The 24,191-nt window shown below is 45.7% G+C and overlaps 1 long non-coding RNA gene and 1 pseudogene across 1 annotated transcript in view; one reads left to right on the top strand and one right to left on the bottom strand.

The window, feature by feature from the left end:
- The window catches only part of LOC139014619 (uncharacterized), a 122,126-nt gene that overhangs the window by 39,805 nt on the left and 58,130 nt on the right, over window positions 1-24,191 (bottom strand). The window lies entirely within an intron of this gene.
- LOC139014618 (peroxisomal acyl-coenzyme A oxidase 1 pseudogene) lies at window positions 19,752-22,229 on the top strand (annotated as a pseudogene).

Below are 24,191 nucleotides of genomic sequence, written 5' to 3'. Positions count from 1 at the left end.
CAGCTGATACCACCTTCCTCCATTTTCTGTGATCCCAAGTAATTTTCTATGAAGCTTCATAAAGACTCTAAATGTTTATGAGCATGATCACCCACATTCTTTGTTCTGGGCCTCAGTTCCATCACTTTCTAGAACAAACTGCCTAATAAGCTCCAAATCATTTTTAATGCTACTAATATTTATTAACAGATAAAATGTATTTCTGGAGATATTTAGACGTCATGTACACATGCTATGTGTTAAACCAGAATGTGTTGGAATGTACATAGAGCATTTTTGCTTTTCAAAAACCAAAATAGAAAATTGTGCCAGAGAATATGATATGAATCAGGGCTTATAGCTGTTGGTAGTTGCATTAGAAATTATTAGAAGTAAAAATGTGTCTGGAATTATGGTTGGAGTTTACTACTTCATGATCTACTTTATGGAAAAAGAGAAAATGGTTGACCCTGAAGTAATTCTGGGGGAAGATAGCATTTCCACTGATTTGCTGAAGTCAAATATCTTCTTACCAATAGATTGCTGGACAGAATTGGATACTCAACAGAGAAGTCCATGCCTTATCAAGCACCCAGCAAGAAATATTGTCCATGAGATATCCAATAAAAGTTAGAAAACTATGTTTAATAAGTTCCCTTTATCGTATTGTAGAAACAAAAGTAAACTTATAGTGAAAATTGGCCGCAGACTGAATGTGGGATACTGTGAAGCTCATGTTTAAGGATCCATTTTATCTCTATAAGAATGTTCAAGAGCCGCCCAAACAAATGGGTTCACATCTGAAATTAGCCAACTGCCTGTTTGCGTGAGGTTCTGGAATCCACGAGGTAGCATTGGTGGAGTATGTATTAACTCTGTCCACACCTCCCACCCACATTCCAGCTGACTCCAAGATCAGGGAGGGGAAGGAAATGGATCTAATTCTGCACTAGGGTGCGGCCCCTGGAAACACCCTTCCACTTCTCCCAGAAGCCCAGGATGGCCACTCGGATGGGGAGGGGAAGAGGGCCCATGGCTGTCTTATTTTGGATTCCTTCTCAAGGGCTTCCATCAGATGTAAGGGAAGCTTGGTCAAGAGATCAGGGACAGGATCCAGGGAATGTTTGCTCACCAAATACAGTCACCAAATTTAGAGACTTGCAGGAGAGGCCCTTCCCATGCAAGGGCAACCAGTGAAATGGCAACCGCTAATTTGTCCCACAACATAAGGCAACAAAATGACTGGACAAAGGACTGCTCAGTGGGACAGTTACACGCACCATTACTTGAATGGTGTAAGAGTAAAAGAAGATAAGGCAGGAGTTCCCAATCTTTCCAAACTTGAAGGTCCCACTTGAAAAACAAGTATGTTTGTGGAATTTACTTGGTGGTAGTTGTATCTCTCAGATACACTGATTGGGAAAATACACGATGATAATCTGACAAAAAGCTGTCATGAGCCAGTAATTTTAAGTGGATTTGTATCAATGAATTATGACAGTATCAATACACATTTGCAATACAGTATGAGAAATACCATTTGTTAAGTCTCCAAATAAAGGAAGTGTATGCAAGGATTCATCCCCTGGCACCCACTGCTCACACATGGGAAACATGCCTGGGTCATTTTGGACTTTACGGAGCTCTGGCTATTTCACAGAATTGAATGTGTTCTTCAAACCTTCTTTAAACTACACACACACACACACACACACACACACATACCTTGTCCCCCATTTTCACCTCAAGACCATTTAAGTACCTCCTACAGGTCTGTATGTTCAGAAAAAGATTTACTTCTGAGTTCACTAGCTCTGATGCTTTTACCATTCAAGGGGTAACCTGCTCTCATCTGTCACATTTGTCACATTCGTGTGTTCATAGCAAGAGAACCACCCTCTATGTGACAGATAGACAAAGGAGCCTCTAAGGTAGAAACACCTTAGAAACCCGTTATGCTTTAGAGCCCACTTTGTTCCTCCAGAGATAAGTATCTGTCACTTTAGAGATGAATATAAGAAAACTGACATTAGTTTGCTTTTTCAATACACAAGGATGGGCCTCATATATTTCCATGAGGAATAGGAAACTGTTCAGGTTAGATGACTAAGATGCTACCATGATTGCTTTTGCAAGAATGCATATTAGTAAATGCATTAGAAAACCAAAAGACCATAATGGAACCAAAACCTGCAGAGATTGAGAGGCAGGTTCCAGTCCTCGGAGACAACTGGGGCTGTCTCGAGCTGATTGTGCAGAACCACCCCCAGGAGGCAGCCTCACTGTGACCCTAGGCACATGAGTGGTTGGGAAGCCACTGAGGAGAGGAGCCGATCAGATGAGATGGAGAAAGTTGCATTTGCTGCACAGCTGGTAATAGATTCTGGTGTAAGGAGTCGCCAGTCTTAACTGAAATGCTCTGAGCCAACCTAGAGTAGTGACCACTTCAGAAGAAGCCAGCCGCTCTGCACAGGAGAAGGGAAGAACTGGAAGGGGAGGAAGGCAAGCGAGATGGCCAGTGCTCTGAACTCTGAACAATCTACTTTCAATATCGAATGACTTCTAAAAATCTTGAATTATATTTTCAGCAAAGGTAGTAGCTAAATTTAGTACACGTTTACTATAGCCAGACCAAGAACTAACCCTTTATATAGCTATGCTGGTAATAGCTTATGGGTGACTCATCCCTATTTTATGATTATCCCTATTTTACAGAAGAAAAAAAGCAAAGCTTGGAAAGGTTATGTATCTTGCTCAAGGTCATGCAGCTGGTGAGAGACAGACTAAAGGACCTTCAGTGACTAGATCCTTTATCACTAGAATATACCAATAGTTATATAATTCTTATTCTGATTTGGGCATAGCACCGGGCCGTGAACTTCAGCTCAGATTATCTAAAATTCTGAATCTAGCTCTAAACCTCTGGAAGTGGAGAAGCAATCCTATATAATAAAAGCCTAATATGCTAAGTGTCCAGTCGACCGATTGGCTGTTCAACCAATCAAAGGGTAATATGCTAATGATATGCTATGGCTGCTCAACCGCTCCCTATGACATGCACTTACCACAAGGGGGCAGACAGTCGATCAGTTGACCAGTGGCTATGACATGCACTGACCAGTCGCTATGACATGCACTGACCACCAAGGGGCAGATTGTGAATGGAGGAGCTGCCCCCTGGTGGTCAATGCGCTCCCACAGGGGGAGCGCCATTCAGGCTCATGGCTGGCGAGTGCAGTGGCTATGGCAGGAGCCTCTCCTGCCTCCACGGCAGTGGGACATTCCCCGAGGGCTCCCAGACTGCGAGAGGGTGCAGGCCGGGCTGAGGGACCCCTCCTCCCTGAGTGCACAAATTTTGTGCACCGGGCCTCTAGTCAATAAATAAAAGGATGTTGAGGAATACATGAAAACAAATAAAAAGTTATGCTAGGGCAACATCAGAGAGACACAAATTAAAATGGTGTAGAATGTCATATTGGGAGGATCTAACCAGCATGGCAGAATGAAAAGGGATTGTCAGCTAATGACACAAAACAACAAGAAAATTCATTGGAATAGGAAAAGTTGTTCCTAATCAGGAAACCCTGCAGGTTTGTAGACACTTTTCCAAAGGCAGGTTATGGAAAGCTCGTTAGCTGAGTCATTGAGCATAAAGCCAGACAAAAAGTCCACGAATCCCCAGGAGCGATCCCTCTTACATTGGTCAAAATGACCTAGTTGCTCTTTTCATCTCCCATTGTAAAGAATCTTTTTATTTTTCCACACAGAACTCCACAATTATTTTATTACCCTTTTCTCTCTTTGAAATTTCTAGAAAATATAAAACTAGAAATTATGCCACCCTAGAATATTCAAATAATTGTTATACTGAATTACCCTAAAATCTTTCTTTTCTGGCAATACAGTAAGAAGTAATTTTTAAAAAAATTACAGAACATGTAAAAACAATTTCATAGAAATACCCTTACTGGTATGTAGCAAAGTGAGGGTAAATGCTCTATGCCAATTTTGAAGGTATCTATGTGACATGATGGACTAAACCTGATGTGTACAGTGAGAGCATTAGAAGCCAAAATTCCATTATTTCAGAAATACAGTCTTTCTTTAGCTCCCCAGTCCCACCAAGCTGATTATTTAAATTGTGGATCATGACATCTATGTACAAGAATTGCCTACTTGTTATAATGAGGGGCTTTCTGCATGGACTATGAACCACAGAACCAAGAGGTCATGTTCCTGGGGCTAACACGGACATATGGACTCAGGAGCTCACACCACTGGCTCCCCTTTCTTTTACTTCTCCTCCCCCACCTTCTCCTCTCCCCCTCAACCTCTGCCTCCTCCTCCTCCTGGTTCTCCCCTTCCTTCCCTCTAATGGCACAAATATTCACAACTGTTCTCTAAAGAATGCTGCAGCCGGGCCACTTTTGTCTGAAGCGTCCTGATCACCTCAGCTAGGCTCAATGTCCAAACTTGTTTTGGGTTTCAGGCCCAGGCACCAGAGTAGGGCACCAATACTAGCTCCCTCCCTTCTGCTGGGCACACACCTCTCTGGAGCTTTCTGTCTCCTCTGCAATTGGCTCTTGCAGACACCACAGGGCTTGGAGCAGCGGCCAGGCCTACACATTGAAGCCCAGTCAATGGCAGAGCAAACAGCAATTTTTAAGTCCCCTAACCAATGAGCTAGGAACCTAGCAGACCGGCCCTTTGAGATTTTGCCTCCAAGGAGTGTGAGTGTGGAAGGAAGAGGCACTGAGTCGAGGAGTTGTTCTGCCCACATCTCCCACCTTGTTCAAATGGGAATCCCATGAGGGGCTCAGGTTCTGAAGCCCACTGTCCATTCACCTTTGTCCCGGGCTAGCTGCTCAGTCTCTGGTGCTCAGCACCCAAAGAATGCTCCCCCCACAGCCTGGACCTCCCATTTCACCCCTACTTCTTCATATCCTCTCACCCCTATACCTTCCTTCTTCCCTCAGTTACATTGGGCTCAGTCCAGACCCTCTTCATTTGTTTGGGATTTTTTTTTAAAACCATGAGGAATATGAAGAGAAAAAAAATTTTAATGAGCCATATTTTCTCTACCTAGATGACCTCTGTTAATATATATTTTTAATATAAAAGCAATATATGCACATAAGAAAAGTCAAGCAGCAGAGAAAGACATTAATATAAAGTAAAATCCCTCTTCCCCAGGATAGCCATTGCTAACACTTTCTCATGCTGCCTGCTAGAAAAGAAATTATCTATAGGCCAGCATACTGGGTGAGGCAAAAGTAGGTTTACAGATGTATTATTTTTCATACATACAACTGTAAACCTACTTTTAGCCCACCCTGTATATATTCCTTTATTTAAAAAATAATTTTTCATAGTAGGCTTTTCTATGGGCAGCATCCATGTATTTAAGTTTTAACATTTTATTTTGAAAGCATTCAGTCTTACACAAAAGTTGCAAAAATAGTTCAAAAGAATTCCTTACACCCTTTGCCCAGATTTCCAAATGCCACATGTTAACATTTGACCACACTTGCTTTATCTTTCTCTCCCCACTTCTGTCTATTATTATTTTCCTAAACTGTTTGAGGATGGGTTCCACACATAATGTCTCTTTACCCCTGAATGTTTGAGAAGGTATTTTCTGAACTTAGGAACATTCTCTTGCATACGCATAGTACAATTAGACCCTCAGGACGTCCACACCGACAGTGCTCGCCTGCATGGAGCACTGACATAGGAGAGGCTGAGCCAGGATAGGACAGTCTGATCCAACTGAGCCAAACATGTAATAAGAATCCATCACACAGCCCTATAGATTGCTTCTCCCTACAAAGACCTCCACATTCCCACATGCTTTCTCATCTACAAATGCAATAGTTTTTATTAGTGTCCTATGGGGTAATTGTTATAAGTAAAAAGAAAGCTCATGGGCTTTTTTAATTTTTAGGATGGCATGCATTTGACATTTAATGCTTTAATGACTTAAAGACCAGACTGCTAGTGGTGTAGTCTCAGAGCCCATGGGGTTGTGGTTCGATAGAAAAAAAAATGGGGTATAAATCAAGAGACTTGGCTTTGAGTATTTGTCATCTACCCACCTTGGGAGAGTCACGTAATGGCAGCGTCCCCATCTGTAAAATGAGGGCAGGGTTAACTGCACTGAGTATCTGGCCGGTGATAACACGGATCCGTAAGTTCATGTAGACTAAAGCACATCATGAACTGCGAGATGCCGCGCACATAAAGAAGTTGCTCTTAGCAGCCCAGCACCGCCTGGCTGAACGCAAGTTTCTTATTATTGTTCAAGGCCAGGTAAGGCCTCTGCTTTCAAAACTGAAGGTCTCGCATCTTGGAGAGCTCCTCAGTCCCAGACACGGGGCTGGTTGGGGACCCTACAACAGTGATGGCAAATCAGACCTTAAGTTTGATCCCTCATTGGCCCCAAAGTGATTAACACATCAAGCCTGTACTTCACTTTGTGGAACAAGGAAATAGGAGAATTAAGAATGGGTTTCTGCCTTAGTGGCTATTAGAACTACCTGGAAAGTATTTATGTTTTTCCACTTGGGGTAACCCACCCCAAACCAATTGCTTATTAAATCACAATATAATTATTAATTCACATTTAGTTATTATTAATTATTAAATGACAATCTCCGGAGGGCGACACCCAGTCATCAGCGTTCTGTTTGATGTTTTGTTGTTGCTGCTGTTGTTTCCCTCCCAGATGATTCCAATATGTAGCCAATGCCCCCAGGTCAGAACTCTGCCCCCACCCCGCTTCCAGGAAGTCCCTGATGGGCCAGGACACTGCACCCTTTAGGACATGGTATCTGCAGGTGGATGCACTCTGGCTGCCTGACCTCTCTTGCGGTGATCCTGCAAGTTTGCTGTACTTGCTGGCGAGAGTTAAGTGCGCTTGTGTACTGTGGTTGTTGTTAGCATGAGAGGCATGAATGCTAATGGCTTTTATAAGCAACCCATGTATTTCCATGACTAGTTCTGTTGCTAATTAGAAGCAGCAGATGTATTTTTTTTTGAAATGCCAACTAAGTAACCAAAGAAGGTGAAAGGGCTGGAGACCAAATTGCGGCTGGAGACCAAATTGCCCCATCTATCAGATGTGACTAGAAGCCCCCTCCCTCCACGCCCCGCCCCCCCCTCGCACACCTCCCAGGTGTGTGCGCCCAGACAGCCACAGCAGAGGCTCTGGGTCTCTCCCACGCCCCGCCCCCCTTCCCCTGACCCTGCCAGGGAGCCCCAGTGGCTTGGGCAGACTTGTGTGAAGACAAAGGGCTTCTTTCCTCTCTTTGAGAAGGAGGGGGAGGGTAAGCTGCCCTGTAGAACTTTCTGTAAGAATGGCTATGAAAGTATATGCAAAGATGGGACTGAGGTATAACTTGAGTCCACATAAAAAGACTGATTTTAATGCACATTTTCACATTTCAATATGCTATATCCTCCAGGAACTAATACTCAGAGTGTGGGCCTTGTGATTGAAGAAAAGCCGGTTCTGGGCATTCGTTAAACTCAGCAGACCCAGATGGCATCAGGCTCCCAGGGAGGTGGGGCCGGGCACTGGCAGGGCGAGGCGTTCCCAGGGTTGTCCCTGGCAGCACCATTTCTGTCCTCCTCTTGCCTTGCCGGTGAGTGACTTCACCCTCTTCCCAAAGTTCTTCTATTGTAAACGGGAAGATTCCAACCACTCTGCGAAAGGTGAAGTGAGTCAAACTTCGAAAGGCCAAGTGACGCTCTGAGATGCCGGCTCTCGGGAGCAGCCTGTCTCTGACACAGCAAGCATCCCCAGCAGGGTCTGGCTGTGCCCAATGTTTATACTCCCCGGAGTAACCCTGGTTACCCAAGACAATGTGCCTTCTGGTACGCCTCCCTGGTCCCGGCATACGGGCCTTGGCCAGTGAGCAGCTGCCCTGCCTCTGCCCTCGCTCCGCCAGGCCCCCTGCCCAGACCGTTTTCCAACCTCGCCCTCATTATCACCCTCATTATCGAGTGCCTGCCATCCTTCAAGCCCCAGGATGTCCCTTCAACTTCCCTGAGGCAACCCTACCCCAGCCATCCCAGGCCACAGGGATAATAACAGGACACACCCATGGTGCTCCTGCCAGTAGTCTGAAATTCACAAAGCATTGAAACACCAGTTTTTATTTCATTTGTTGGCAAAATGGGAGAATATTTTGCAAAGTCTAAACTTCAGCCAAGGCTGGAGAGATTGGCGTGGCCAACACCCAAGCATCAGACATGGTGACTCTGACTGTATCAGTCTGTGGCCCTTCTAACTCTATCTGCAGGTGGCAGCCCTAAATGGCCCTTCTTATATATAAATCTGACCATGACCCCTTAGCATTCCTGTGGTCCTCGAGGTCTGGCCAGGTTCCTGAACACAGCTCCACCCAGCTCCATACCACACCTGATGCCCTTCTGTGAGCTCCAGGCCACAGGCTCTGCATGGTCCTGCCTCAGCGCCTTTGACCACATCATTCCTGCAACTGGAACGCCTGTCTTTAATGCCCCAGCTTCCCCACTCAGCGCAGTGGTCCTCCCACCTGTGCCCGTGCACGGTCAGTGCTGCACATCCTCAGCGGAAAGTCTCTGCCTCTGAAGCTGCCTCTGCCCCCTACCCTCAGAGAACACCATCCTCTGGCCACAGTCTGCGCACCGTCACCTGCGGGCCTTGCGTAGGAAACACAGAGCTGGTGCGAGCAGGCCCAAGGAATGTGTGCTTATGTTCATGTGGCCTGTACCACCGAGGGCACACCAGGTCGCTCCAGGTGGAAACCATCTCCAGGTGCACACTGCGACCATCACAGGCTGTTCCTGCAGGTCTCCTGGGCCCGGGCCTTCATCACCACCTGTGCAGAGCCCTCCAGGCTCTTTCAATGAGCTCAGCTGACTTCCAAGGACATGGACCTGCTTCTCTGTGCCCAAGCACTTTGTTCTGGACGGGAGAGCACGCACTGGTATGTGTCAGGGCCCAGGTGCAGACAAGTAATATCCCTGAGAGCCTCCCTCCACAAGCCACTCTTCGTCCAGAGCCTCCCTTGCAGGTGAGCAGGAGGCTGATTTCAGACCAGTTCCCCGGATGTTTTGCTGGGACTCCCCTGGCTCAGCAGTGCACCTCCGTTGGCTGCCTCCCTTCCTTGATATCAGTCTCCACTCCCTTCTGGCATTCTCTACCCAGCCCAGGTACCTGGGCTTGAATCCTCCTCTCAGAGTCTGCTCTTAAGAGAACCCAAACAAAATAGCCTGATACCAAAATCGAGGACTCTCATGAAGTACCTGCCTTAACCTTTTTTTTTTCCTGCCTGAGGTCACTATTCCTCATACAAAATAAAGTTAATACTATATTTTTAAGAAAAGTGAAATCAGTATTTTCTTTGAGAATGCTCCACCTGCAATATGGTTGGTCGAGCCCTTGTTTCCACCAGAACCAGTTCTCCAAGATGCTTGCTGAGTAGAGGTGGGAGTGGACAGAGTTCCAGGTGTACGTAATGGAAGTAATGGATCCTGAACCAATCCCCACGGGGCTGGTGGAGCTCCATCCCGGAGCTCCCGAGGGACCTCCTTACACAGCCCCTGCTCTAGCAAACAGTGGCCACTCCCCAGTGGCCTTGCTTTTCTTTTCTTTTTTTTTTAATATACTTTGTATTATTGATAGTATTACAGATATCTCCCCTTTGCCCCCCTTAACCTCCCTCCTCTCAGCTCCTACCCACCCCTCCATGTCTTCACTACCCTATTGCCCTGTCCATGGGCTATGCCTATAAGTATATTAGGTCTTTGGTTTATCTCTTCTCATCCCCTCAACCTCATATCGAGGTATGTCTGGCTACTGAAGGGGGCGGGCTTACAAAATGAATTTCATCAGCTCTTAGGAAGCTGATCCATGCTTCACAAGCGAAGCACCCAAATAGTGACGCTGGCTGGAAGGGTTAGCAAGGAAAACCAACCCTGGTGATTTCCGGCTCCATCACAGCAGCAGGGAGCCCTGGGCTAGCAGAGAGCCCGCATGCCATGCACAATGTGGTTGCTCTGATCCTGGAAAGGCTTGGGGTTGCTGGCAGCTCAAGGTTTGACATGTATCAGAAAACTATTGTACGCATCTATTTATTGCACCAGGCCTGGACTGCAGCAAACGCCCCTCCTCACCCCCCATTTGCCATCATATGTCTGCTGAGTACTGTATATAAATGGGGTTGACTCCTTCAGGCACTGAAGTGCCACTGAAATTAAAATGTAATATTTGAACAATAACTCATTTGTGACAAGGACACCATAACTTAAAGCATAAAGTATGATCGATCAAAAAGACATAAGCATCATGAATCTATACAGTTTCCCTCCCTCAAAGCTAAAGTGTTCAGAATTATGAAGAGAATATGACAAATCTGTAATCATAGTAGGAGGCATGCCTCTCTGAAAAATTAATAGATAAATCAACAAAAGTTAAGTAAGCTATAAATGTTTTAAGCAATGAAACTTAAGAGTGTGATTTAATATTATAAATAAATATAAATATCACTTACCCAAGGAAGAAAAATACATTCTTTCAAGTACACATCAAAGATTTGGGAGAAAAAAAATGACCACACATTAAGTACAAAAGAAGTGTTAATAAATATCAGAGAATTTTCTCTGACAAACTTACAGTTATATTAGAAATTCACATATAAAGGTTGTTTAAGAAAATATATGTGAAAACACTAAAATTGCTCTCCTGTATAATTCCAGGGTAACTGAAACCTATAATAAAAATTACAAAATATTTAGAATGGAAGTGAAAGTACTTTGATACTTATTAAAAGTGGATCTAAAGGAAAATTTACTGCCTTCAAGTATGTATTAAAAAGCAAAAGGAATAAACCCATGTCAGTGGACTAATGGCTCAATTTAAAAGCTTGGAAAAAAAACAATAATATAAACCCAAACAAGGTCTAGAATGTAAATAATAAGACCAATAAAAACAAAAGCCAATCCTTTGAAACATCTAAGTAGGAGAAACATATAGCCAGACTCAGCTAAACAAAGAGAACAAAACTACACAGTAACTAATAAAGATTTTTTTAAATCACAGTAAGATATTATGAAAAATTTTCTGCCAACAAATTTGAAAACATGAAAGAAATGAACAATTTTCTAAAAATATATAAAATTACACATACATTTAAATTTAAATATGAATGCAAATTTTATTCAAGAAAAAATAGAAAATGTAGCTTAAAACATAACCATTACAGAAACTGACGTAAAAATCAAAAGTCTCACACCCAAAGGACACAAGACCCCAGTGGCTGAACAGGCATATTTATGAAAATATGCAAAGGTCTCAAAACCTTTGCAAATTAAGTTCACAGTACCAAAAAAGAACAAAATAAATCATAAAAAATATTGCACTTGAGCCCTAGCCCATGTGGCTCAGTTGGTTGGAGTGTCATCCCATGCACCAAAAAGTCACCAGCTCGATTCCTAGTCAGGGCATATACCCAGGTTGCAGGTTCTATCCCTGGTTGGGGCAGGTGTGGGGAGCAACCAATCAATGTTTCTCTCTCACATAGATGTATCTCTCTCTCTCTCTCTCTCTCTCTCTCCCTTCCTCTCTACAATCAATTTAAAAATATATTTGAAAATATTGCACTTGATGCAGGAAAGCAAGGATGACTTGAAATCCGTCTTGAAAGAGAGTAAAATTTGTAACCTACCTATCGTTGGCAAGCAAGAGCATTGGGGGATCCAGGTTCTTTTTATTCCCTTTTTTCAGATATGAAAGAAATTTATGTTGAACATGCTCTAATTAATTAGAATATCTTAAAATATACATAAATCTTGTAATCAAAATACCTAACTTTTTTGAAGCGCATGGTTTATGGCTGCTGTTGCTTCAGTCACTAAATGATTCACAGGGTGCAAAATGCCTTACAAATGTCTGACCTATAAATTAGAGGAAAGGGGTGAAAAGGCTCAGTCTTTGCCGGGGAAAAGCCTGTGAGTTGGAGCAAACAGCATCTCCATCACGGCTGCGTTCTGCCTCTGTTAGTGTGCCAGCTGATCTAGACCTTGGGAGGGAGCTTCTGCTCATTGCCCCCGGGCACCTCATCCTCTTTTAGGGCCCCCAGCCTCCCCAGCTCACAGTCACAACATTCAGGCCCAGCAACCAGGGCCTTCTCTTGCCCACAGCACCTATACTCAGAGATGATGCTTCTGTCCCAGGAAATCACTGGAAGGCTTTTCCAGGAGGCCAGGGGCAGCAAAGGAGAAAAGGTGCCTGTGTTGTTGTTCTCTTTTTTTTTCCACCTAAAATTCATAAAACAAATGAAGGAAGGGAGACAGATAGACAAGAAATCTACACAGCAATTGTTGGTTGTCTTTAAAGTAATCCCTCAAATTTTTTACAATGTTTTTAATACTTTTATGTTGCTGAAATATTTAAACTATGAAAATAGTTACTGGTCCACATTTATCCAACACTTGATAAAATTTTCCCATTATCATATCCCTCCACTATCCTATATAATAAAAGGCTAATATGCAAATCAACCAAATGGCAGAACGACCGGTTGCTATGACGCACACTGACCACCGGGGGCAGATGCCCCCTGGTGGTCAGTGCACTCCCCCAGGGGGAGTGCCACTCAGCCAGAAGCCAGGCCCATGGCTGGCGAGTGCAGCGGCAGTGGCAGGAGCCCCTCCCGCCTCCGAGGCAGTGCTAAGGATGTCCAACTGACGGCTTAGGACCACTCCTCACGTGGGAGTGGGCCTAAGCTGTCAGTCAGACATCCCCCTGAGGGCTCCCAGACTGTGAGAGGGCACAGGCTGAGCTGAGAGACCCCCCTCAAGTGCACGAATTTCATGCACTGGGCCCCTAGTATATATATAAGTATATATATATATATATATATATATATATATATATATATATATAAAAAAAAGGCTAATATGCTAAGTGTCCCTCCTACCGTCCGACCGGTCGCTATGATGTGCAGTGACCATCAGGGGGCAGATGCTCAATGCAGGAGCTGCCAAGCTGCAGTGACTTGGCAGCGGCAGTTCTTAGGTAATGCACCCCGAAACCAGAGAGGAGGGAGCCCAATTCCTTGTGGGGCCACATGATTCTACCTTCGGCCATAGGTTATATTGTTGTTGGGGCACTGTCGGCCCTGAATCTGGTTTACTGCACACTTGTCTTTGCATTCCACACTCTGTACAGCAACTTTGCAGAGTGCCCTCTTGCACTCTGGGACCCCTTGGAGGATATTGGAGAGCTGGTTTCAGCCCGATCCCAGCAGGCCAGGCCAAAGAAACCCACCTGCCGGAGGGACCCTGCTCACTCCGCAGATACTGGGGAGGGCCCGCGGGAGGATGGCTCCAGGGCATGTCCGGCCCATCTCACCCAGTCCCGCCCTGCTGGCCACCTTCTAATTAATTTCCTTTCAATGTGCACGAATCCGTGCACTGGGTCACTAGTTATGTAATAAATAGTGGAGAAATGAAAAAATAATAATAAACATTATAAATGGGTTCCTGGTTAGCTCATATTATTCCATTGACACAAGTTGAACTCAATCTTATCAGTATCCTTTCCTGGGGTAGGATTCCAAAGTGGGTCTAGAACATGGCAGGGCTGCTGGACCCCTGAGGTGAGGCACATAAGTGTGGAGGGATGAGGAAGAAGGAAAGAAGAGACCACTTTACAAAGAGCACAAAGTGCCGATGGCCCCATCTGTCTGAATAATCCATCATTTTCATGCCCAGTCCTGTGACACAAATCAGGTAAGATCATTACCTTGAGGAAAAGATAAGCATTGTTCTTTCTCTCATTCTCTGGTCTTTAGTGAAAAAACTAAATCTGTTATCCCATGAAAGCTAAAATAAGTGAAAATGAACTTTTGTTATTAGAGGCCATTGAGATTTGGGGGTTATTTGTTAGCACAGCTTGCCTAGTAGAAGCTAACTAACAAAAGCACTTTAGCTCAAATTAGCTTAGGAAGGCTCTAGTCAAAAGCAGGACCCGGGAAAATCAAACTCGATTGGAATAGAGAGGGGGAAATGGAAACCCATTTGATTCGGTCCTGCTGAAAAGTGGAAGCTGGTTTTAGCAGCAAGGGAGACCCCTGGGTTATGAGGAGCAGAGCACAAGCTTGCAGGCAGATGTGCACATATCTAAAGTTCACGGCCAGCATTTCTTAGTCTCTTCACAAGGCCTGAGTGGGTCCTTAAAAACCAGGAAGGGCGGAGTCAGCAGAGGCCGTATGTCCACATCTTCAGAGGAGGAGATGGAAGGGTCCCCAGTAAAGCAGGGAACCACAGTTTGTACTTATCATTCCATTATCCACATTTACACTTTTCTTTTCAACCACTTTAGAAAAAAAATGTCCAGAAAGTCCCATGGTGCCAAGTTTCAAAACCAGGTAGTCATTAGCATGAGTGAAATTGACATTGATCACAGACTGGTCCTTTTCAGGTTTCTTTTATATCTTCAAAAGCCCAGTCTTCCCGTCCCATCTAGGATATTAAATAAAATAAAAAAAATACACCCAAAGAATAGTCTTTCAAGTGCATTGCCACTACAATTAAATGATTATTATCCTGACTATTAATTACTATTATGGTTACAATTGGCATAATTTCTATATTTTCCTGTGTGCAAGTCCAATCCTTCACCTCGCACCGCAGCCACCGCTGTGTTTTGCCTGGGCAACAGACGTCCACATGTGGATCTGAACAGGCATGGACAGTAAAGGCAGCAGTCATGCAGATCTAAGCAGAGCTGAGTGTGCTGGAGAACAGGTGGCCAGATCAAAGGCAGGTGAGCAGGTTTTCATCCCTAGGAAGATTAGAAGGCACAGGCCGGGAGCTTATTGAGAAAGCATAGTTTCATGAAATCATTTCCCCGGGTGATGCCTGAGGAAGCTCAGCCTTCCATCTTTCTTCCCCAACTTCAACTTTCAGAGTCTTTCCCTGGATTCTTAGGATCTGGTCAGCAACAGAGGGGAGGGGAGAGCGTAGAAGACCACATGTGGGAAGTCTTTTAGAGCTAGGAAGAGCCACATCTCACTTTTGCCCACATTGGCCAGACCTGATGACATGGCCAAAGCATCAGAGCAAAGGAGGTGGGGTTAAATCAGGGGTCCTCAAACTACAGCCCTCGGGCCACATGCAAATACAAATATTGTATTTGTTCCCGTTTTGTTTTTTTACTTCAAAATAAGATATGTGCAGTGTGCATAGGAATTTGTTCATAGTTTTTTTTAAACTATAGTCCAGCCCTCCAACGGTCTGAGGGACAGTGAACTGGCCCCCTGTTTAAAAAGTTTGAGGACCCCTGGGTTAAATGAACACGTAGCAGGAGGCAAGTCCAACCATCAGCTCCTGGGAGCAAATACGACCAGAGAACACAAGAGCTGAGGCCCTGGAGTGGAAAGAGGCCCCACAAGAGGAAACAATTAAAAAACAGGGAGCAGGAGGGCTCTGTGGGCACAGTGGCTCCCGGGTACACGCGGGCCTCTCCCAAAGGATCTGCATGTACCAGGACTGGACCGGACAGGGTGGAGATGGCATTGGAAAAACATGGGGCAACAGTCTTTGGAGCAGGCTCAAGGAAGATGCGATAAAGGACAACAAGTAGAGGACAACAAGAGGCAGGGTGCAATGCCATCCATGCAGGCTCCTGCGGCATGTGTGTCTGTGATGAAGAGCTATTCAGGGAAGCCAAAGCAACTGCTGGCTGGTGGCTTCCAGAACAAAGTAAAGCGAAATGGGAAGATCTTTGTATTACATGTGTCACATGACCTCCAAGAGTGCGTACCACGGAAGAGACACTGAACAAAAAGTAGACAAAATGACTCTGTCATTAGCTATCTGGTGCTGGCACAATGGAGGCCACTCATGGCCTAACAGCAAAGACGCCCCACTCATAAAGACGCATCTGACTGTTGCTGCTGTTGAGTCTGCCAGCAAGAAAGATGGGAGCTGAGCCCCCAGTGTGACACCATTGCTTGCATCTTTTTCTTAGTGTCAAGTTGACTACATTGGTCATCCTTCATGCTCGAAGTGCCAGTGGTTGGTTCCCACAGGAATAGACCTGCCTTCTGGGTTTAGCTTTGCCTTTCCTGCCTGCAGAGCCTTAGGGAGCTCCACTATGCCAGGGCTTATGTGGTATTTGACCCAGCATGGAATCCTATATGGTATAGCTTCCAGCCAACAAAGTGTGGGTCTGAGCCCTGACCACAAGATCTACTGTCCCCATCGCACATTGACCTCCCAGAAGTCAGGCTAATGGAGCATGGAAGGGCCTACCCATGGCACAGCTGGGGGGCCAGCTGAGACACAATACTCTACAAGGATAGGGTACCATGCTCCAGGGATACAGGATACACATCAAATCAGAGATCTTTATATGCACTCCACCCCAAAAGGAAGAATATATGGTTCCAAGAATCAAGGAGTAGAAGCAAGAGTGGCCCCATGGCTCTACTTGCCATCACCCCCAATTATCTACTGGGCTCTGCAAGGCAACAAGTTTTGATCGCCAAAGGGACACACTTTCTCTAGGAGACCATTGCAAGAATCTCATTGTATTATAAGTTAGGCAGCCACCTAGGAAGTCAGGAGAGGAGCCACCACCTGGCCTGATCCTCAGGCAGAGGAGCTGCTGCTCCACACTGGTGACAGAGAGGAGTACATGTGGACTCCAGGTGACCCAAGCTGGGCCCTGTTTGTGTGCTCTTGCCTAACTGTGACTATCCATGGACAGGTACTGCAAACCCGGCTTGGGAGGAGCAAGGTAACCAAGAGCATGGACCCCTCAGCAATGAGGGTCTGAGTCATGCCACCAAGCGACACACCAAGTGAGATATCAAGACTGCAGAGGTGGTGGCTGAGGGAGAGAGGACCCCAGACTGAAAGTAGAAGAAGTAAACCCTGAGACCTGCCACAGCAGTGGGTACTGTAATGTGTCCCATGAGCCTCCCTGCTATAGGTTTCCCCTAGAAAGAGAGGCACACCAGAATGCCCCAAGAGTATGGGGAGTCCATCCAGTGGCACAGAAATAGACAGAGGGGACAATAGACGCGCAGCCGAGGTCACCTTTTGGGAAGGATTTGCTGCCCATTCGCCAGGAACATAATCAGCAGACACCTGGCAGGTCAGCCTGAGCCACAAAGAGCAGCCTCACTGTCTAGGGCAGCGCACATTTGGACTGATGAGGCAAGAGAGGAATTGAGCCCCCTATAGTGACTCTGGCTCCAGTGTTCCTTGCCAGGTTGGCTGAGGCCCCGTCAGGCCTCCACTCTTTCTTCTGCTCTTCCCACAGGAGCACTCTTGCATCCCAAACTCCATCCCAGGATCTGCTTCCAGATTACCCAGCTGCAGCACAAGCCACTGGATTTTGTGTGGCAAGTTGTCCCCCAATATCCACCTACCAGGAGTATGGAAAGTGAAGAAAGGAATTCTGTCTGCAATGCCCCCACCATGGACCCTAAACTTGTTATTCAAGGGTAACTGATCCTCAAAGACTGAATTGGAGATGGGCCACGAAAGGGCACCCTGCTACCTGGGAGATGTTGTGGAGGGTTAAGTGGAATGATTTCTAGTCAGGCATACTGAGGCATTAATGAGGTCAGCGAATATTTTCTGTAAAGGGCCGGGTGGTAAGTATTTTTAGCTTTGCATGGACTTGGTTGCAACTATTAAATTCTGCAGTGGTAGCATAAAAAAAGCCACAGACAATAGGTAAAACCATGACTTGGCTGGGTTCCAATAAGCTCTATACACCAAAATAGGCAGCAGGCCAGATTTCACCCGCAAACCATAGTGCCAACCCCTTCATCTCTTTCAATGATCATTTGGATGGAGAAGTTGTAGACCCACTGCATGAGTATGAGCTGTCCTATTTCTAAATGCTTGCTGGTGTGAGTCCTTCCTCCCCCTCTGCCTTGGGCCTCCTCCAGGTAACACCACCCTCTGGAAGAGGATCAGGGCTCCTACCCCTAGAGGATGGAGGCAGAAGTCATTTTTAACTCTTTTTGACCGAAACCCACAGTAAGGAATACATTTCACTTTGCAACCCAGTACACACATCCACTACTCGAGGCCTGTCATTTTCACATGATGGCTTCAAAACATTAACGAACAAGGAAATATATTTGAAATTAATTTGATAAAATACTAAATAGCAGTAGTTTCATGAATTAATAAAAATGGATAAGAATAGTAGGATAGAATAGAACAGAATAGAATAGAATAGATCAGTGTATAATGTGTAGAAAGGACAAGTTTTTTCATGATATTCTTTTGAGGTTGTATAAAACAGAGAGATCAGATTAGGATAGAATGTAAAGGTATTTCTTAAGGTAAGTCATAGTCAAAAAGTTAGGAAATCACTAGCCTATCACAGTCACCCCCAATTTACTCTCCCCAGGAATAGTAGTAACTATAAGCAGATTTGCTTGCAACCTGCATTTGAGCGATACATAGAGCCAACTGGATTATCCATTACCCAGCAATTCTTGTTAAGGAACCTTTTAAAACATTCCTCTTCTTCAAAACATTTTCTTATTCCTTTAAGATTTTTTAACACTTTCTCTTGGCTCCTCTTCAATGTACTTTTTATGACTTCAGTTGCCAATGGAGAGCTCAGGTATCAACTGTGAGACCTGCTGTGATTTCATTCATGTTTAATTAATTCAAGCTGCCTGTTGCTTTCAAGTGTTAGCATGTGTTGGCGGTGTGTCCCTGGAGCTCAGGCCCCAGTGCTGGGGAGAGCCTCGGTACCAGACTCCAAATGGAAGAGTCTCACTTGGACTTGAGAGCCTCCCTGCTGAAGTATTTTCTGTCCATTCCTGCCCTTGTGATGCCAGGCCTGTGTCTGAGCAGATGACCCACCAATAGCTGCAGCAGTGGCCATTACAGGCCGGCTCAGGATGTATTTCTTCATGACCATTGGTTGTGCACACCTGGGGCACTCCCCCTCCTGTTCAAGGCTGACAGATGTTTATACCCTATTCAGCATCAGCACATGTCCTCGGTGCCCAGAACCATGCCTTTGAGCATCCCCACAGGTCAGGACTTACACCCCCTGGGAACACTGACCTCCTGCTACTTCATCTCTGCCCCTTGCTTGGTTTCTAAGCAGTGCCTTACAAATAGGTGCTTAATACATCTGAGCATAGATGGGACATGCCTGGGACAAGGTGGCCCACTGAGTATCAGAAGTTAATCATGAAAATGTAAGTGAACTAAACGAACTTCAAATACCCACCTAAGTACCAGAGAAATGTTTTTTCTTAATCCAATGCAACTTTCAAATTGATTCCCAAGAGGTGAACTAGCAGGATGGGTCAGAAGCTTCTAGGACCATCCGTGGCCTAGGTGTGCTGATCACACTTACTTGTGTGTGGTTGGTGTCATGCATGGCAGTGGTTCCTCATGATGTTAAGAAGCATGGAGGTATCTAACATCATGACCCAACTGATTTGAATACATCTCAATTCATACTGAGATACAGAAAATCAAACATTTTGTCTCTCTCCCTTGCCATCCTCTTCACCTCCCTTATACTGATAAAACTTCATTTCAAAATGCCTTGAGCAGACATATATAATCTCATCTTTTATTTCAAAAAGTGGGATTCAGGGAGAGACTATCTCTGTCTCACTAGTTAAAGCAGGTGATTCTGTAACATGAAAGTTACTAATGGGAAAAACAGAACCGGCTGGAGATTCTGACAACCTTCGTCGACGCCTCCTCGCCCTCCGCTGCTCCCGATGGCTGTCACCATGAATGAGGACCTGCGCCGGGAGCAGGCCTCCGCCACCTTCAACCCTGAGCTGCTCACGCACATCCTGGACGGCAGCCCGGAGAACACCCGGTGATGCCGAGAGATCGAGAACCTGATTCTGAACGACCCAGACTTCAAGCATGAGGACTTGAATTTCCTCACTCGCAGCCAGCGCTACGAGGTGACGGTCAGGAAGAGTGCCACCCTGGTGAAGAAGATCAGGGAGTTTGGCATCTTAGACCCTGATGAAATCATGTGGTTTAAAAACTTTGTGCACCGAGGGCCTTCGCCTCTGGATCTCCACTTGGGCATGTTCCTGCCCACCTTGCTTCACCAGGCGACTGCGGAGCAGCAGGAGCGCTTCTTCATGCCCGCCTGGAACCTGGAGGTCATTGGCACTTATGCCCAGACAGAGATGGGCCATGGTACTCATCTGCGAGGCTTGGAAACCACAGCCACATATGACCCTGAAACCCAGGAGTTTGTTCTCAATAGTCCAACTGTGACCTCCATCAAGTGGTGGCCAGGTGGACTTGGAAAGACTTCAAATCATGCGATAGTACTAGCCCAGCTCTACACCCAGGGGAAATGCTATGGATTACATGCCTTCATTGTGCCTATTCGGGAAATTGGAACCCACAAGCCTTTGCCAGGGATCACCGTTGGCGACATTGGCCCCAAATTCGGCTACGACGAGATGGATAATGGCTACCTGAAGATGGACCATTATCGTATCCCCAGGGAAAACATGCTGATGAAGTACGCCCAGGTGAAGCCTGATGGCACCTACATGAAGCCCGTGAGTAACAAGCTGACCTACGGGACCATGGTGTTCATCAGGTCCTTCCTTGTGGGAGAAGCTGCTCGGAGCCTGGCCAAGGCCTGCACCATTGCCATCCGATACAGCGCCGTGAGGCACCAGTTGGAAATCAAGCCGGGTGAACCAGAACCACAGATTTTGGATTTTCAAACCCAGCAATATAAACTCTTCCCACTGCTGGCCACTGCCTATGCCTTCCATTTTGTAGGCGCCTACATGAAGGAGACCTATCATCGCATTAATGAAGACATTGGCCAAGGGGACCTGAGTGAGCTGCCCGAGCTTCATGCCCTCACCGCCGGGCTGAAGGCTTTCACCTCCTGGACAACTAACACCGCCATCGAAGCCTGTCGGATGGCCTGTGGCGGGCACGGCTACTCTCACTGCAGCGGCCTCCCAAACATCTACGTCACCTTCACCCCGACCTGCACCTTCGAGGGAGAAAACACCGTCATGATGCTGCAGACCGCCCGGTTTCTGATGAAAAGTTATGACCAGGTGCACTCGGGAAAGCTGGTGTGTGGCATGGTGTCCTACTTGAATGACCTGCCCAGTCAGCGCATCCAGCCGCAGCAGGTGGCCGTGTGGCCCATCGTGGTGGACATCAACAGCCCCCACAGCCTCACCGAAGCCTATCGGCTCCTGGCGGCCAGATTAGTAGAAATCGCTGCCAAAAACCTTCAGACTGAAGTGAGTCACAGAAAAAGCAAGGAGGTCGTGTGGAACCTGACTTCCGTGGACCTCGTGCGAGCTAGTGAGGCGCACTGCCACTATGTGACAGTTAAGCTCTTTTCAGAGCAGCTCCTCAAAATTTAAGATAAGTCCATCCAGGCCATCTTGAGGAATTTGTGCCTCTTGTATTCTCTGTACGGGATCAGTCAGAAGGCGGGGGATTTTCTTCAGGAGAACATCCTGACAGACTCTCAGATCACCCAGGTGCACCAGCGCATCAAGGAGCTACTGACCGTGATCCGCCCAGACGCTGTTACGCTGGTCGATGCATTTGATTTCCAGGATGTGTTGCTGGGCTCCGTGCTGGGCTGCTATGATGGCAACGTGTATGAGAACCTGTTCGAGTGGGCCAAGACCTCCCCGCTCAACAAAGACGAGGTCCATGAATCTTTCTACAAGCACCTGAAGCCACTGCAGTCCAAGCTCTGAAGGTCACGACCTCAGTCCTCCACACCCCTGCACCCACCACACAGACCTGCACAGAATCTTGATCCAATGCAGAGAGCTTTGGAGCACATGATAAATGGACCCTTTCCTCTTTATGAGTGAAGAAAACAATGACCAGCTTTCAGAGATTAAATGAAAAAACAAATGTTTTAAGTGCAATTAACACTAAAAGAGACCTGCTAAGCATTCAGAAAAAGCTTTAAGAAATGCAGTATGATTTCCCTTTGTAACGCTGCTGATCCCAGGCCATAACTTTTGATAATTCATAGAGTTTAACTACTAAGTAGTTAATTTTTCACTTCTTAATTGCTAATCACTGGATAATAGTGTTTTTAAGCAAACATATTTTTGAAGTTGGGTAGCACCCTTCTGAGCTTTCCTGCTGAATGCCCTACCCCTCCCACCGTGGGCTCTGGCTTAAAAGCAGTTCTGAAGAAAATGGATGGGAGAAATAAACTAATCAGGAAATTCAAAAAAAAAAAAGAAAAGAAAAGAAAACAGAACCTAGAGACAGAACCTAGAGAGAGAACCTAGGGAGAGAACATGGCAAAAGATCCTGGACAGAACCTGGCTATAGAACCTGGCTGGAGAACCTAGACAGAACATGGCAGGAGAACCTGGATAGAACCTGGCTGGAGAACCTAGCGAGAGAACCTGGCAATAGAACTTAGCTGGAGATCCTGGACAGAGCTTGGCTGGAGATCCTGGCTAGAGTTCCTGGCTAGGCTGCTGATCAACTGAATGCTGCCTCCATGTCATTCCTTCTTCACCGACTCCATCCACACCTTTGGGGACCCCTGGACCTGTTGGGGCTGGACCCCAACAATAGATGTGGAATCTAAGGCTCAGAGAAGTAATTCGCCCAAGGTCTCACAACTTTGGCTTTGAATTCAGATTGGGATTTTAATCTAAATTCTGTCTAACTCTAAAGCCATGATTTTCCCATAGCTTCAAACTACTTTGAAGATATAGTGTTGTTAGGAGAAAGAGTTGAAGATTCTAGTACTTGATCTTAATAATACTAAATATTTGAATGTCCTTAGACAACAACTCTTACTTTACCTGGTGGAGGGAGTGTTCAATACATGTCTTGCCTACTTCATAGTTTATCAAAAATGATAAATGAGACAGTAGGAGAATAAAAAAAAAAAAAACCTCAGAGGGAAGGTAGGGGAGGGTGGGGGTAAGGGGGAGAGATCAACCAAAGGACCTGTATGCATGCATATAAGCATAAGCGATGGACACAGACAACAGGGGGTGAGGGTAAGGGCAAGACTGGGGGAATGAGGGGGACAATGGGGGAATAAAGACACATTTGTAATACCTTAATAAATAAAAATTTAAAAAAACTAAAAAAAAAAAAAAAAAAAAAGAAAGTTACTAATGGAAGTTTCCAACATTCACCAAATTACTCATTGCTCAAGCCTGAGCTTTTAATCCAAACACCAGCTCATCATTAAAAAATTGGCACGAAATGAATAAATAATTATTTTTCTTGCAGGATGAGTTTTCAAATGAACAGACACAACTTCTTTGTCCTCTCCATCTGAAACCAGACAGAAACAGCCCATCTGGCAAAGGATAGTCATGACAGAAATCTCTCTGGCCCTCACAAGGATGTCTGTCTGCAGAACAACAACCCCTCCTGAGTTAAGGGCACCGTGCTTTCCTTAAGAAGGGAAGCTCAGGCCAGCCTCTGTGCTCAGATCTAGAGAACAAGAGAGAGGCAGCTTGAAACGGAAGCCTCAGAATCCACTCTTGACTCAACAGTCCAGCAAATGCGCTCGGTTTGGCCGCTTGCCATTTTGTACATTTTTAGAATCTGCAATGAATTTTTAGGTCTCATTCTTGGAAGCCAATAAATGTTTGGCATCTAAATGGTTTTCCTCTTTGTTTTCTAGGGCAAATTATGATATGAACATAATGAATCTTAGCAGAGCTAGTGGAACTCCCCTCCTGCCCCCACTAAAAATAATGTGAGGGCCTCGCCATGGAGATATGCAAGAGCAAATGACTGACTGAGGAGCAGGGCCTGGGCTACGGAGGCTGGTCCAGGGTATGTGGAAGAAGCTGTTGGCCAGCCAGTCCCCAAAACAATGAGAGAATCTTGCCTCTCAGGGTTTAGCTAAACAGTATAGACTGAAAGAGGACCAAGGAGACCACCTTTCCATTGTGATAAATCAAGACCCCACAGCTCAGAGGGCCAAAGGACCGCTGGCTCCAGTCCTCAGCTCCTGTAAACATTTGTCTGTAGTTTATCTAGAAGCACTGTCAATCACTCACTAATTCATTCCCACAGCAGCCATGTGGGAGCTGCTCAGAGCTTCCATCGTGCCAGCTACAGATGGGGAGGAGAGTAATACTGACCTGGTCACACTGTTGGAAGAGGAATAAATGTGAGCCTAGCACACACTAAATACACAATAG

The sequence above is a fragment of the Myotis yumanensis genome, unplaced genomic scaffold, assembly GCF_028538775.1.
Source record: "Myotis yumanensis isolate MYYU_CA2020_CCGP unplaced genomic scaffold, mMyoYum1.0.hap1 SCAF_7, whole genome shotgun sequence".
NCBI lineage: Eukaryota > Metazoa > Chordata > Mammalia > Chiroptera > Vespertilionidae > Myotis > Myotis yumanensis.
Note: the sequence above shows the minus strand (reverse complement) of the source record. Positions and strands in the feature narration are given on the sequence as shown.